Genomic DNA, 17,235 nt, shown 5'->3' with positions numbered 1-17,235 from the left:
TCGGAGCTGGGACTAGCTGCCACGGCTTCCCAGGCGGCGGCTGAGCGTGCAGACCGGCCGCCCCGCAGCCCTGGTCGCCGCTCGTCTGGGCTAGCGCGCCGACCCGCGGGCGAGTAGGAGCGAGTACGGCTGCACGCCGCCCTCCACCACGGCCCCGCGAGCACTAATACCACTGCCGGTCTCCGGGTGTTCGGAAACGAGGGCGGTGACGCGTCCGGAGAGTGATGGCGCGGCCGGGCCAATCACGCACGGCTCAGGGACCCGCGGGGGCGGGGCCGAGGCGGGGAGGGGGCCGCGCGGGGCGGGGAGTTTACGGGAAGCGCAACCTCGCGGGGGCCCGGCCGGGGGCGGGGAGGTCGCTGGTCTGGGAGGCGCGAGGCCGGCGGGAGCGGCGGCGGGGAGGCCGCCTAGACCCGCGCGGGAGGCCCAGGGCTAGAGGAAGCGGGCTGGGTTCTGGGTCGAGGAGTGTATCCTGCGTGGTCCGCGGGCCCGGGTCGCAGGGACTCGTTGGCCTTGAGTGGCCGGGGAAGTGCCCAGACTGACGCAGGACCTCCCTGCCGCCCCTTCGGACCCGCCCCCCAGGCCGTGCGAGGCCCCTTCCGAGGGGTCCGCCGAAGGACAGGTCCCGCTGAGAATCCTCCGACGCTGGGTCGTTCTGAACGTGTTTTTTTCTCCAGTTCCCTCTTTTTACCCAAGACGGGGATTCCCCCGGTGCCTGGTAGCAGTCAAACCAAAAGTCCCCCGTAGAGAAGCTGTGATCGGAGAGCATTTGAGCTTTCTGGTCTAACATCCTTTTACGTCCTGAGATACTCATCGTTTTGTGGTTGCTTAGGATGCTTCTTCGTCTGCATCCTTTCTCCACCCACTTGAAGAAAAAAAGTTATATACCTCCCCCACCCACTCCCACTTTCAAAATTCATTTATCTCATAGAAGTTGGTCAAATTTTCCATTTAAAGAAGACAGTTTTATGCCATAGCTTCAAGTAATAAATTTGAACACTGTGTTGAAATTAAGTGTTGGATGTGATTACTTCCAGGGAAGTAAGGACTTGGTCCAATAGAGATTGTTTTCAAGACAGCATTATTGTCCAAAATGTGTTTGCAATTTCCCTGTTGCTCTAAAAAAAAAAAAAAAAAGGTTATCAGAGAGGAAAAAGTTGACTACTGACTTCTCATTTCTGAAAGCTAGTTTGTAGCAGCCTTAGCCTGTGTCTCCCCCTTCTCTGGAAATGTGATTTTCGCTCTGTTCCGGCTTGCCATTTATAAAACAAAGAGCTGGCAGTTTACAGCAAGATGCCTACAGTAGTTTCAGATGTAGACTGTATGAGAAAACACAAAATTAAATCAGAAATCCTTATTACAGTTTTCTTTTAACTGTTCATTTAAACCATCATTATTTGTTGTATATTTGTTTTGTGTAACATGAGTTATACCTCCAACGTTTCTGTTAATGGGAAATTGTTGTTTGATAAAACTGACCTTATGGCTTGGTTATTCTCATAATTGCTATGAAATTCTACGCCCAGAAGAGTGCAGCATTTCCAAGCAGGGTAACAAAGTTTAGAAGGACTGAAAAAGAAAACAACATTTTTTTTAATTAAATGATAGAATAGTAATTTTTATTTTAAACTACATTTGCAAGTTGTGGATAGGCTGAAAGGTTTGAATCAGTGTGAAATAATACTGCTTATTTTCAACAGCTTTAAAATTCAGTTACCTCATGGATAGATAGGTAATAATTAGGGTTAATACCCTAAAAGCTAATCCCTTTAACGATTTATTATCTTAATTATTATGTTTTAGGAATGGAATTATCTCTTATAGCCACAAAAATATTTAGAAACTTTAAAAATAGTATACTAAGTATTCCAGAAAGGCAATACAAACTACTTTTAAGTGTATGTTAAAATGGTGATAAAAGGGGGTTGGAGACCTAATTCTACTTCTGGAGCTCTTTAATTTTGATACCAAACCAGTTTGTACTTTAACTCATCGCCTATAGTGGAAATATTCAAAATTTAGCATATGGTCTTAAAGATGATTTTTTTTCCTAAAAACTTTAAATTTGATATATCTGTATTGTGTTTACAGCTTTTAAAATGATGGCTCTGTTTATTTCTGTTCCCCTTTATGAAGGTTACTTTAAGATTACTTTATTAATCCTGTATTTCTTATAAAACAGAGATTTATTATTAGTGAAGCCTAGCTTTAATGATTTGTTAAACAAGAAAATAGCATAGGTGGTTGATTATAGGATATGTTTTAGATGGGGCCAGTCTGTGTTAGGTAGGATGAGAAATATGTGGGAGTGCTCATATTTGGGCTATAGCAAATTAAAAAAAAATCAGAGAGAAGGTATTGGAAGGAACATATCAACTAAATTAACCCTGTAAAAACTTTTAAAATAACCACACAAAGTCCTGTATATTCATGGTAAAAGAACACTGGATGGTCAATAAATTAGAAATTGTATTTTATTGAAGCAAAATCTGACACTTTGCCCTGATTTCAATACCATAAACAATGTTTTATATCTTGAGATAAAGCAAAAATACAGGTGATGGTTCTCGTCCCCAAATAATAAAACCTTGACCCTGTCCTATAAATCCATACTCACCTACCACATCTACCTGAAGGTATGTTATGATCTCTGTGAATACAATGATTGTGACAAAGTTGCTGTTTTTTCATTATGAATAGTCTAATGCAAACTTAGCAACCTTAGTAATTCCGTGTGTTTTTTTCTGTTTAAATACTTGCTGTGTGTTCTGATTTGGCTAGCTAGTCCTGAAGTATGATTTTTTTGTACCTTTTACAAGTTTGCCTACAAACCTAATTCTTACTTTTTCCTTTTCCAATGCTTATATCTCTGTATCTTTTTTTCATAATTTGTAAATTTTTGTGTTTCAAGATAAAATCTTAAGAATCAAGTAATTTTTTTAAAGTTGGTTTTGGTTAGAGATATTCCCCCCAAGGTGCAAAGAAATCCTCAAGTTATTTGACTGCTTGGATTTCTGCGATTTTAAAATGTTTAACAAACGGTACATTTATCTTTTATATTAACATGCCAAAAATTAAATATAGTAATAATTATAAACAGGGTTGGAGGGAGTGGCAATGTTTTTATAAAAAGTATGGTGAATGAATATTTTATAAAGTTGTAAGTTCCAAAAAATTAAAGTGCAAAAATAGTTCTTAATAGGAAGTTTCTAGAAGGTACTAGGTAGAAATTTATGGAAGAATCCTTCTGAGAAAAATAAAAATAAAAAGTAATATAACAAAAGAAATACACTTAACATACATGTGTAACAGTTAACTAATGAAATTGTCCAACACTATTAGATTTCTGATAAAATTTTCCTGTTGCTGATTTTCTACTTGTCTTCAAATTTCAGGTCAGAATAGGTTTTGACCTTTATTTAAAAAAAAAACAAAATGTAATATGTAAAAAAAATAGTTCATTGTGAACATTAATCTTGAATTTTCAGTACCTCATTGGGCAACTCTGAATTTTACATCAAGTTTATTAAGATAGGAATTAACCAAAGTTACAAAATAAACTGTTAGTAATATTTGTGGTCATTTGAGGAGCTATAGTTACAGCTCTGGTTCTTTTTTTCTCACTCCTCAATTTACTTTGGAACTGGCCGTATAATAGATTAGCTTTATAAGGACTCCAATCATCTTTGTGTATGTGTGGGAGGGGGCGGTAAGAGTCTGAATCAATGAGACCCCTCTGTCCTTGCATGCTTCTGTTGAAATATCTGTTTTGTTTTGAACACTCATTTTGTAAGTATTAGCAGTCCCCAATTTGAAAACATTGTGTTCCACCAAGTATTTGTACATTAGCTCTTTGGAACCTTCAGAGTGCCTCTCTCCATAGAAATAAAGTTGTAAATGCTACTGTGGGTTGTAGTCTACACTACAAAGATCTAAGACTCTAGGGAAGGAAGAATGAAATGTTGGAAATACACTGTTGCAATGCTAGTAATCAAAGTAGCATTAAATTACAAAGTGTTTTATTTATCTTGAACGTTGGAGCCTGAGGACAAACATTTATTTGAAAGAAAAGGAGATAGAATGATTGTTTCAGAAAGATTCTAAACCTACTTTCAAGGTCAGAAAGGTTTATGGAAGTTCTTAGGTATAGTGTTCCTTCATCACGTAAAGCTTTCTTCTGGTTTCAAGTGTATCACTAGAATTACTTTTATGATTTTTTTGTTTTGACTTGAATAACAAAAGGACTGAAAGAGATAGGTATAGGGCAATTTTTTCTGAGTTAAGTGGGCAAAAGTTTGAATGAGAGAGTGATTTATTACAGAGTACATGTATGTCCTTGGCTGTGTGACCATGGGTGATAATTTATCTATCTTCTACATCTCTCATTCTTCATCGGTAACATTGCTATGGCTCTTAGATTAAATGATATAACTAATGTGTTTGGCACAATAGGCATTTGAGAAATTTAATTCAATTTTTCTCCTTCCCTATAAAAGGAATTAATGTCTGGGGTAGTCAAAGAACAGTGTCTAGAGGATTCTTAAAAGGAAGAACCAGAAAAATGTGGAAGGAAGAAGTTTAGGATTATGTGGTTCTTCACATGGTTGTCACTTTTCAACTTCTGTCCTCCATTTAAGTAATATCCATTAGAGGTGTTGGGGGAACAGCCTCAGGTTTGGTAGGCAGCGGATCCTACGAGTGTCTCCACTCTTTATATAAATAGGACCAAAAATTTGCCAACTAACAACTTTATAGTTCTTTAAACCTTTAGAAAATGTTTATGATGGCAAAGTCTCAAAGTGAGGAGAATGATATTACTGCTCAGTGGTTGAAGAATCAGGAAACCAAGGATTCAGGGCCAAAAGCCTGGGCAAGCCATGTCAACAATGACCTTTAGGAGCTCTTGTATCTCAAATGTTTGAAATTTATGACTTGAGGCAAGTGTATTATTTCAACTGAGTGAAATGAAAGGAAAAAGTTTCTTTCTATGACCAGAGAAAAATATAAAATATTTCCTTAGTTTTTAGTTCATTAGATACATTTAAAAAAAATCACTTTTTCTTAAAAAAATGTTTCCCTCTTCATACTTCATGCTCTGTTCCATAAAAGATCATACCCTTTTCCAGAAAAACCAAATAAACTCAGAAGAGTTATAAGACATTATTCTGCCCAACTGAAAATTTTTTCATGAAATAAAATGAAATGAAATCACACGTGCCTGAGCCTGTTTTGGAGGAATGATCTACAACTATGATATGACAGCACTTGGCTACCCAATTTCATTGTAAAATAATTGTGCTGTTTGCACTACATATTCAGACTTTCATATTGTCCTTCAAGGTAGAACTTTGTCTTAGCCCTGGGTTTCTATAAATGGATAGGAATTCACCTACGGTTCTTTGTCCACTGAACTTATTTTTCAAATTCACTTGGAGAATTCTTTGGCAATATATAGATTCATTATGGGCTAAGGTAAAAGCAGATCTATGTTGCAGATTGTACATGAACAAATTGCATCTACTGAATGTGTAATTGGTAGTCTATTTATTTAGTACAATTAATACTGGTCTCAGCTGTGGGAATGAGAGGGACATGTTGAAATTAACATAGGAAACGTGAAGGGAAGAATTCCAAACCTGTGACCCATATATCTGCTAGACTTAATAGTCTGGAACTGTCAGATCGAGTTTCTACAAATTACTACGCTTAAAATGTGCTGAGTTTGAGATACTTAAACTGGCTCTTAGATTATAAATAGTTTTTGAATATCCACTGAGATTGTTAGGTTTTCCAGTTTCTCCCAAATATTAAATGGGTATTATGCCTTCCACTATTATGATACTATCATAGCTTGAACAGTAATGAACAAGAAATGAAATATCAGGTGCCTAAACTTGCCATCCATTTTATATTCTTTATTTTTTCCAGTTTCAGCAAATACCAATTTATAGGTAATCTGTTTCACTTACAACCTCATCCAGTGCCTTCCCCAACTCCACTTCCAATATTTCAAAGCAAACTATAGTTGACCATTTCACTCATATTTCTTAAAAACTTAATCATTATCATCAAGCCAAAGATTAACTCCTTAAAATAAAAAATCCAATTGGCTCATTTTAAAACAAGATCTTTCGATATATTCCATGTGGTTGCTCTTTTTCTTAATTTCTTTAAGTCTTTAAACATAGTTTACTTTGAATACAGAGCCTGCACTTTTTTGATGGAGTGAATGTGTAGTGTGTAAGAGAAATCAAGGTTGAATGTTGTATTTTGCCTGAGAAATCGGAAGGTTGGAGTTTCTATCAAGTGAGATGGGGAAAACTGCAAGAAGTGGGGGTGAGGAGAGGGGAACCCTGATAAGTTACTCTAGCATGTTAACATATTTAAAATGTGACCACCCATGGAATTAGGAGACTATGGAAAGGTTATCAGTTTCTAAAAATATCAAGGACTAGCATACGGGAATAAATGGCTGAGGTGGGGTAGAGAGTAAGATTGAGAGGATCCTGAACACAAATTAAACTTACTAAAAGGCTTATCACTTTGTTCCACTCCTTAGCTGCCTTTTCACAAAAACTACTGGTATCCAGACAAGTGGCTCAAACACACTGACCTCACAAATATTCAAATCCATGACTCTGCAAAGTTAGACACCTTCAGGACCACCCCCAAAAGTTCCTCATCCAATGGTAAACAGCCACATGGTGTAGCCTGTTACTGGTACCATATTCCTCTTGCTGAAATACCCTTAATAATTCCTTCAAAAAACTAAATTCAAACCACTTCTCTCATGAAGTTTTACTAGAAAATAACTCCTGTTCTTTTCTTTCTGTTACTGTTCTTGACACACTACAATTTACTTCTGAATGGTTTACTTGCCAAATAGTTGGAAAGAGTATTGGTTTAAGAAAAAGCCCCAAATCAATACAGCTGTTATTGCATCTTTAAAATATCACAAATAAGTCTGAAAAATCATCTGGCATCTTACTGTTTCCACAGATGGATAACTTAGATCTTACTCCTCAGCCTACTGACCTATTCCTTTTTCAGAAACAAAGACACCATCCCCAAATTTTCTGATATCCTTGTTTTTAACTGTTGTGGCTTGCTGAATCAAAGCAGCTGAGTTTGATACAAGTTCAATGTCATTTCCTTCAAGCATTAAACTCATCTTTCTGGGCTTGAGATACTGAACAAGCAAGACCTGGCCTCATCCGAACCCTGTTGGATGTATTTTTCACCCAAGAAATTTTGGATTTCAACAAGAGAACCATTCTCCTGAGTAACAACATTGATGGGGAAGTGAGCACACACAAACCTCATCTTTTAACGGAAGCCCAGTGTAACGCCCTTGACCATGTTCTGTATATGACTACAGATAGTGCGAACAGTAGCCAGTTCTTTTCTATTTCCCACCGTTTGTCAACTTGGAGCCTCTTCTTTATCTTTCCAAGGAGACTGAGTTCTACATTGATGTGACTGGAGTCCCTTTGCAGAGTTCTCCAGGGCCCTTCACGAAAACAGTGTGTCTCTTCAGAGTGATGTTAACATTTTCTGGAATGTCAACAGTCTAATTGCTGAGAATGGTCTTTATTCTCGTAGTAGATGCGACAAAGAGAGCCCATTTTATAGTCTTAATATTAAAATCCACATATATCTCTGGGGTGCTGGGTGGCTCAATCAGTTAAGTGGCTGCCTTCGGCTCAGGTCATGATCCCAGGGTCCTGGGATCAAACCCCGCAACAGGCTCCCTGCTCATTGGAGAGCCTGCTTCTCCCTCTCCCTCTGCCTGCCACTCTGCCTACTTGTGCTCTCTCTCTATCTCTCTGTCAAATAAATAAATAAAATCTTTTTAAAAAAATAAATAAAATCCACATATATCTCTATCAAGAATTTAATTTCAATATTCTTAAAAGTAAGTAGCCATTATAAGGAATTTAGTTTACTTAAGTAATCCTAGAGCTAATTTCATTTATTTCACAGGTGTTCATAAGGTAGAATAAATTACTATAAGAATAAAGTTAGGAAATGTAAATTTGTAAAACTTTTTCAATTAACTAATAGGCTATATATAATGTTCCATTAAGTACATTAAAAAATTTTTTTTAAGATTTTATTTATGTGACAGAGAGAGAGACAGTGAGAGAGGGAACACAAGCAGGGGGAGTGCGAGAGGGAGAAACAGGCCCCCCGCGGAGCAAGGAGCCTGATGTGGGGCTTGATCCCAGGACCCAGGGATCACGGCCTGAGCTGAAGGCAGATGCTTAACGACTGAGCCACCCAGACACCCCCCCATTAAGCACATTTTATTAAGTGTATATAGCATCATCATTTCCCTCTCCTTGAAAAAAGTGTTTTAAATTCACATACACGGCTGGTGGAATGAAAATGGTGCAGCTGCTTTGGAAAATAGTCTGGCAGTTTTAAAAGGGTAAATATAGAGTTACCAAATGAACCAGCAATTCCAGTGCTAAGTATATACCCAAGAGAAATGAAAATATCTGTGTACATAAAAATCCGTCCATGACTATTCATAATAGCACTATTCATAATACATAGCAGCATTATTTATAATAGCCAAGGGTAGAAACAACATAAATGTCCATCAACTGATAAAATATGGTATATCCATACAATGAAATATGATTTAGCAATAAAAAGGAATGAAGTACTGATACAAACTGCAACATGGAAGAACCTTGAAAACTTTATGCTAAGTTAAAGATTGCAGACCACATATGCTATGGTTCCATTTATAGAAATGTCTAGAATAGGTAATCTAGAGGGACAGAAAGTAAATTAGTGACTATCTTGAGCTGGGGTGCTGGGGGAGTGGAAGGTCACAACTAAAGGTACAAGATTTCTTTGGGGGGATGATAAAAATGTTCTAAAATTAATTGTCATGACAGTTGCATGGCTCTGTGAATATGTTAAAAAATATTGAATTGTACACTCTGGGTGATTTTTATGGTATGTGAATTATATTTGAATAAAGCTATTACAAAAAGAATGTTTTCCTTTCAGAACTATAAAAAATCTTTCTCAAGAACCATGGAATGCCTTAAGCAAGAAATAAATAAATAAATAAATAAATAAATAAAGTTGACATCATACTAAATTGTATTATTAAATATTTAAGCTTGAAAAGTAGGAAGTAGAGAGTATAAAGTCAAGAAACATCTTCAAGACCACAGAGGAAAATGCTAGAATTTTTCAGCTTGAGAAATACATACTTTTATTGAGAAGTCAAACCAAGGGAATGTTTTTAAGTTATGAATCACTTCTATACTCCACACTCTTTCCTATTAAGTAAAACATAGACAAGTAATAACATTCATATTTTTTGATGTGTGGAAAATTACTATTAAGTTAACTGTACCTCACAGCACTATAGTGAACAAAACATTTCCAGGAGAAGTTAACTTGCTCAGAGTAGGCAGCTTAAACTAAGCAAAATGATGCAGGGGCAGCAGAGTTAGATTAAAAATCAGAAAATCTATTTTTAAAACTAGCTCTCATTTCTGTGGATTAAACATTTAGCTTCAATTTCTTCTGTAAAATCATGCAGACTCCTAATTGAAAGGGTTGTTGTGAAGATCAAATTATATATTGTATGCATATCAGAAAATGCTCTACAAGTATAAGGTATTATAACAACTATTAATAATAATATTAATTATTATGTCATATTAGTTAAATATTTGTTATTATTAATTCAATATTACAATATATTAATTAAGTTTAATAAAATATGTGTATTAAAATAATATTAATTATTAATATAATAGTATTTTATTAATATTAGTTAATTATTATTAAGTACTTGGGGAACCTAGTATCAGAATTCTAATACAATAATCATTGGGAAGACCAGAGAGATGGAATTTGTATCTATCTATTCTATCTACCTACCTGTCATCACCAATATCTTTAAATGAAAAATATTTTGAAGAATTGACTATTCTATTTTGTAAAGAAATTATGGATATTTAATAGGGCATATTATCAAATTCATAGCAGAATCTATATATGACTATTCTATGTTCAGTTAATCCTACCAAAATAAAAACCATTATCCTGCATGCCTTCAAGAAATAATAAAAACCAGGACATCCTGAGAAATTTTCTATTTTTCTCCTTTCTTATAGTATTCATACTCCCATTAAACTTACATTTTTCCCTCTTAAATTGATTTTGTCTTTTGTATTTCTATAATTTTATATTCTTATCACAAATATAATACATATTTACTATAGAAAATTTAGGAGATATGGACCAACAAAAAGAAGAAAACTGAAAATTCTTACGATAACAATGTGTTTGTACATATCGCATAAGGCGGCAGAATTATGCTCTCTTTCAGGATGTTCAAATAAACATTTTTTTTTTCCTGGTTTGCCTCCCTTCTCCTCTGTCCTGCCTTTAAAAACTTTATTTGTGGTGAGTGATGTATCTCTTTCCCCCTTGACCTTGAAGGCAGCTGTGTAATGCTTTTGTTAAAGCCCTAAATTTTCTCATTTAAAAACATGGAAACAAATGGGAAATGGAAGAGGTTTTATCACTGATTCTCTCCTTCTGGTCACTACGGTTTTCTGTTTATGCTGACTACCTATTTCTTTACTTTCTCTTGATGCCAAATCATTAAAATGCGGTGTATTTTAGTCTGTATTTTAGTACAGAGACGTGTTTTTATAAAAATTTGGGGAAATAATGAAGGAAAAAAAGAAACCAATTCTTCCCTCCTCATAGACAATCATATTTAGTATATTTTATATCTTCCTTGTCATTAAAAAACATACACATAAAGGCAAAAAATTTTTAAACACGTAAATGTAAAATAGCTAAACATTCAGGTGCAGTTTCTTTTTCAAGCTACAGAAATTCGGCCTGTGGAAAGGGTTATTTGAACTAGTCGAAGAGGACTTTTCTCAGCACTGGCTGGGCTACCCTGCCTCTTCTGTTCTTCGTAGATTCAAATTCTCCAAACCCTGTTTGGCTGATTAGAAGATGTACTTACTGTCCAGTTTTGGTTATGATTTGCTTTCCTCCTTGTTTGGAAGTTTTTAGTTCAATTTAAAACAGGGTTGCTGGCTTTTTTTTTTGGCTGTTGTTTTGTTTTGCCTTACCCCTCTCATGCTATCTACGGTTAAAAGAAACTGGTTTATTGGTTCTTTTCACCTCTCAAAGTAGACTTTGTTGTCATTAATTTCCTTCCTCAGTGTTACTGATCTCTCTAAAAAATAAAGATGCAATTCTGGGCACTGCTCTACAACAGCCTTTCAAGACATTTTGGTGACCAATCTTAAGTAAAGACAGAGTCCTTTGTCATTTCCTAAGTGCCTCCCTGTCTTATGCATTACCTGTAGCAAAATAAGGCACGTGGAAATTTGAAATGCAAATGTAAAATTGCCGCAGCCTTCAGATCTAGTTCAGGAGCAATTGAACACGGAAACCATGTGTTGAAATTGGGTAACAAAGTAAATGGAACTCATTATTTTTACTTATTCTCATTTCCTTCATTTAGTACAGGAAGAAGTGATGATGTAAATCTGTTTTTGAAATAAATGTGTGTGTGTGTGTGTGCATGTGCGTGTGTGTGCATGTGCATCTGTGTGTCTGTGTATCTCAAAGATGTTTAGGCCAAAACTTCATTTCTAGCTCCTAAACTTATTACAACATTCTTTTTTCTTTTTAAAGATTTAATTTATTTGAGAGAGAGAGAGAGAGAACATGTGGGGGGCAGAGGCATGTGGAGAGGGAGAAGCAGGCTCCCGGCTGAACAGGGAGCCCAATGAGGGACTCGATCCCAGGACCCTGAGATCATGACCTGAGCCGAAGACAGACACTTAACTGACTGAGCAACCCGGGTGCCCCTACAACATTCTTCTTTAAAAAGATAATTTTTTCATTTGCCCTTTGCCCCCCAACCTGCTTAGATTCTGTGATTCATAATTTCAATAAATATTTTGCCAATATCCTAAACTTTTTGTCCCTTTGTCTTTTTGTCACATTTCTCTGACAAAAACCTCAATCCCTAAGGAACACAAACATCTACTTTTTCAGTGCCTATGCCCCAGCTGCCAGGCCTTCGTAGAAAAAGTACAGCATGGCAGATTGATTGCACCAGAATCCATATCCAACTTCAAGTGGGCCTCAAGACTACACTTCGAGCCTCCTGCATCTATTTGGTTAATTTACTCTCCCACCCAACACAACACTTTCAGACCTTCCCCATTTTCTTCTACTCTCTCTAGCCCAGTAATTCCCAACCAGGGGCGATTTTGCCCCCAATCCCAGACCCCAGCAGACATTTGGCAATGTCTGAAGACGGTTTGGATTGTCACAGCTGGAAGGACAGGGGTGGGGTAGCGCTGCTCAACATCCAATAATAGACAAGAAAGACCTATATAATACAGAACTGTCTGGTCCAAAATGTCAGTAATGTGGAGGCTGGGAAAAACTCAACTCTAGCACCTTCATGCTCAGCAGATGCTATTCTTCCTTTACAGAGAAAATGGCAGCCAACTTTTGAGAACTCCCTTATCTTTTCTATTTCAAACACAAAATATACATTTCTGCCCAGGGTCTCCCATCTCATTTCAATACAGGAACTATCTCCTCCAGACTGAGACTAACCCGCCACCTGTGCTTTGGACTTAAAGCCTCTCACTTTCTCTGTAACATTATACTATTTATTATTTGTTTTCTCTTGTGTGTATTAGATCTTGCCTTCTACATTCTTCCTTTTTGATTTTAAGCACAAAAAGTTTCTTCAACTAAACAGACCCCAAAAAACCCACAAAAACCAAACCTCCCCTCCCTTCAGGTACTTCCCTGTCCTACTCTCTCTTTGTAGCCACATTTCTTCAAGTAGTTGTTAATGACACCAGCTGTCTACAATTCCTCACCTCCCACTCATTGCTCAACCTACTCCAGTCTGGCTTCTAGCCTTGTCACACCATGAAAACAAGCTCTCCTGAAGGTCACTGATGTCCTCCACATCATAAATTCCTGAGATAATTTTAAATTTTCATTTGACTTCACCTTTCAGTAGCATTCGCCGATGTTTATCATTCCTTGCTTTTTGAAATATTCTTCCCTTGATTTCTGTGACACAACAATTTCTTGGTTTTCAACATCTCTGATCAATTCTTTTGTTTCTTGCTTATTCATCCTCTTCTTGACCTTTAAATGTAGGCATGTCCTTAAGGCTCAGTACTGGAACTTTACGTCTTCTTAATCTTCACTGTCTTCCTAATGCATTTCATCCAGAATCATTGTTTCATTTAACATACACATGCGAGCTATTTTTTTTAAAGATTTTATTTATTTGAGAGAGAGAGTACACGCGAGTGCACGAGTTAGAGAGAGATCGAGAGAGAGAGCACGATCAGGGGTGGAAGGAAGGGCAGAGGGAGAGGGAGAAGCAGGGCCCCTGCTGAGCAGAGAGCTGGATGCGGGGCTGGATCCCGGGACCCTGAGATCATGACCTGAGCTGAAGGCAGACCCTTAACTGACTGAGCCACTCAGGCGTCCCTGAGATATTTTCAAATTAATACTTCAGTCCAGGACTCTCACAGGTTTTAGATCTGTAGACCTAGTTCCCTGCTTCTTTTTCATATGTCTCAAAACATTTCAATCTCAACATATCTCTAATTGACATCTGCCTCTTTTCTTAGACTCTCTTCCTTCCAACATTGCCTGTCCAGTTTTGGTGAGACTCCTCAGTCTTGAGAAGTGGGAATTCTCAACCTCCCACTGCTGAATCCACAAGAGCCTGGTCCTCATCCTGTGCAATGTCAAGGTGGCCTATTCATAGCACCTGATCAAGGCTTTTCCTACTGCTTCTTTGCCTTTCAAGTGACTGATTGAAAGGCAAAGATTTTTTTTTTTTTAATTTATTCCAAGCTTAGATGGCAATAATGGTATTCTGCCGCAGTGGTTTTGATGTTCTGGCCAGGAAATTGCTCCTAAAAGATGTTTATGATCCCCTGTGGCTCTGGGACCTCCAGAATGACCTCAGTTCTTGTTGATTTCCCAAGCCTGACTGGTCTGAAAAGTAGGGATTGCTTTTGAAGACAAGGGTACTTACTTGGGAGGGGTCTGAGGGGTTTTTCCCTATGCCCTCATCCAAATTCTTTTGGTACCACTTGTTCACAATCTTATTGTCATGCGAGAACTAGATAGATGGACATTAAACTGTGACAACCCCAAAAGAATTCATGCTGGGAGGGATGAAAGTCTGATTTTGGCTGAGGTTTTGCCAGAGATGAACTGTTCTTTCAGTCAGAATGGGAATAGTCACTTCCAGAACAGTCACTAGATGTTCCCAGGTTTTAGTTCATACCGTGGCACAAACATTTAGGTATTTGAATTTAATTATCTCTTTTTTTAAAGATTTCTAATGCTATTAACAACAGTAACTTCTACCCATAGTCACTGACCTGGTCAAATCCTTCACTGGTGGTGGCAGCAATGTCCCCTCAGGTTTTATCCCTATTGGGTACCAGAGTGCAGGTGACCAAAGATGATAATTTAATTACTTTTTGGTCATTGTATACCATGAACTTCCAAATTATCTTCCTATAACATCGAGGAGGCTTTCATGCTTTTCCATAACACCCTACTTCCTGGTTCTAAATTCTTTGATTTTATAAGATGCTTTTGATTGCAAATAACAGAAAGCATTACTGGTCTCCTTCAGCCAGCAATAAAAGGGCAAGGGAAGGATTTATTAGAAGGATGCATAGAGTTTATGGAATCAACATGTGACCATTATTCCCTCAAATGAGGCCGTTATGCTGCTAGAGGGAATTAGAATTATTTGCAGACTTGTATTCAGAGTTAGAACACAGAAAGCCCCAGGACACCAATTATAAAAGTGAAATCCAGAAAGAGAAGGCTTAGACATCAAAATATTGGAGGACTTTACCAATTCACATCAGCAGTGATTTGGAGAACACATATAATAATAGAATTCTAGTATATATGACCAAAGATGGAGAAACAATTTTAGATTAGGCTGAATATAGTTATTGATATGAGTTCACTTTTAGGAAATTCCTAATTCCTGATACTGTGTGATGGAAAGAAGTTGGCCTGGGTAACACTAAACTAGACTTACAAATGAACTTGAGATGTCAGAAATGTCTTAGAATAATGTAGAGAAAATAATTCCAATTGGGAGATTGGAATACTGGGTTTGATTTATCATAGGTGTCCTGTTCACCTGTACATTAAATACATTCCTCAAGCAGTCCTAGAAGACATTCCATTTACTAGGGTTTGGAGACATCTGCTGTGATTGAAGCTCTGGCATATTACAAAAGGGGTGTAGTGGCTGTTCCTTAGAGGCTGTGGAAGAAGGTAAAATAAAAATGGGTTTCCTGATTTCAGTAGGAACAGTGAGTCCCTAAGATGGTAGAAGCCAGATAGGTCACTGACCACTGGAGGAATGATGGGCCTGTTACTAAAATGGCAGCAAGGTGTGAAATGGGGGTGACTAGAGGCATCTTTGCCAACTGACTAATTGATCACAGAATCCTTGGGGTTCAAATAGAAGAACAGTCCCTTAAGATCACATTTTATTTCTCCAGCCAAAAGCTACTGGTCTGGTGAAGAGTTCTTTTCCCTATACTCTATACTAGAGTATAATATATATGGCTTATCAATAATGGTTAATCCTAAAATTTAGCTTTCAGGGTAAAGAATATATATATCACAATGAAACTAGAGGAGGAAAAGACATTACCTGGAGTTCATAGACTTATAACTGGATAGAGTAATGAGAGATTTGGGATTATCTTCATTTGGAAAAGAAGTGTGTTTTGTGGCATGAGTGACATCTACATTATGTTAGGAGGAACAGTCTTTGGGAAGTGTAATTTTGGGAAGTAGTATATGAGTGAATGTTGGTCTGCCAAAGATGTGGACCGTTGTGTACATTTTTTATTTTATTTCTGACTCTCTAGCATTTTACCACATTCTTATTGGGGCAGTCCTCTGAGAATTCAGTCTTGGTAAGGGTAAGTGCTCCACCTCCCACTAATAACATTGAAGATGTCAGTTCCTCTCTTTCCCTGCTCTTGGAAGACCAAGCTTAGGCATATGACTTAGTGAATTAGACACTGCTACCTTGGAGTGTAAATTTGAAAATGGAGCACATCCATGAAGGTAGGATGAGGATTCATGTTTGCTTATGGTGGCAGGATTCTTGCAATGGCAGGGGTATTCTGGCCAGATGATTCTTGTCAAAAGACACTTCTTATTACCACTGATTCCTGGACTTTGGGACCTGGTTTGATTCCTGTCTGGTTTCTGGGTCTTGTGCTCCAGCAGCCTTTGATTTGGTGATTTCATAACAGCATTTCTTCTCCATTTCTTTTTACTTACATAGTCAGAGTTCACTTATATAACTTTCATATGTTGGTTGTATCTTAATAGACACAGAACTTAAATGCTCAGTGAATGGCAACATCATTTATCTAGTTGAACAAGTAAAAAATCCAGGGTACATGTTTGACAATCCCTCTCTCTCCACTCCACCTCTAATCCACCACTAAATTTTATTGATTTTCCTTCCCAAATATCACCTGAGTCTATCCACTTCTCTCCAGCTTTATCACCATCAACATCAACACCCTAGCCTAAGCCACCAATATATCTCACTGGGACTATGACAACCTATTTGGTCTCCCAGAACTTTCCCCCTCCTCTAACCCATTCTTTTCTAACTGTAAAATTTGATCACGTGGGGAGCCTGGGTGGCTCAGTCGGTTGGGTGTCTAACTTGATTTCAGCTCAGGTCATGTTCTTGGGGGTTGTGGGATCAAGCCCTGTGTTGGCTTCATGTTCAAAGCAGAGTCAGCTTCTCTTTCTCCCTCCTCCTCTGCCCCTCCACCCCCTTGGATGCACCCATTCTCTCTAAATAAATAAATAAATAAAATCTTAAAAGGAAATTTGATCATGTTGCACACTGCCCCACTACCCAGCGAAATCCCCTTTCTTTTAGTCCCTGGGAATGTGCTGCTTCCTACCTGCGGGCCTCTGCATATGCTGTTCCCTCTCTCTGGAACTCTCTTCTTTCCCTGTTCCCTTCACATAGTTAACTCCTGCTCATCTTTCACTCTCATCATATCTTCTTTCTTCGTGATCACTTTCTTAGTCTGCTCAGGCTGCTATGACAAAATTCCATAGACTGGATGGCTTATACACAGACTTTTATTTACCTCTCAC

The 17,235-nt window shown here is 37.8% G+C and overlaps 1 pseudogene; it reads right to left on the bottom strand.

Moving 5' to 3' along the window:
* Positions 1–966: 966 nt before the first annotated feature.
* The window catches only part of LOC148164057 (large ribosomal subunit protein uL6-like), an 83,377-nt pseudogene continuing 67,108 nt past the window's right edge, over positions 967–17,235 (bottom strand).

Source organism: Eumetopias jubatus, unplaced genomic scaffold, assembly GCF_037043125.1.
Source record: "Eumetopias jubatus isolate StellerSeaLion01/CBP00866 unplaced genomic scaffold, mEumJub1_p1.0 scaffold_6, whole genome shotgun sequence".
NCBI classification, from domain to species: domain Eukaryota; kingdom Metazoa; phylum Chordata; class Mammalia; order Carnivora; family Otariidae; genus Eumetopias; species Eumetopias jubatus.
The sequence above is the reverse complement of the archived record's forward strand: the minus strand, read 5'-3'. Positions and strand labels throughout refer to the sequence as shown.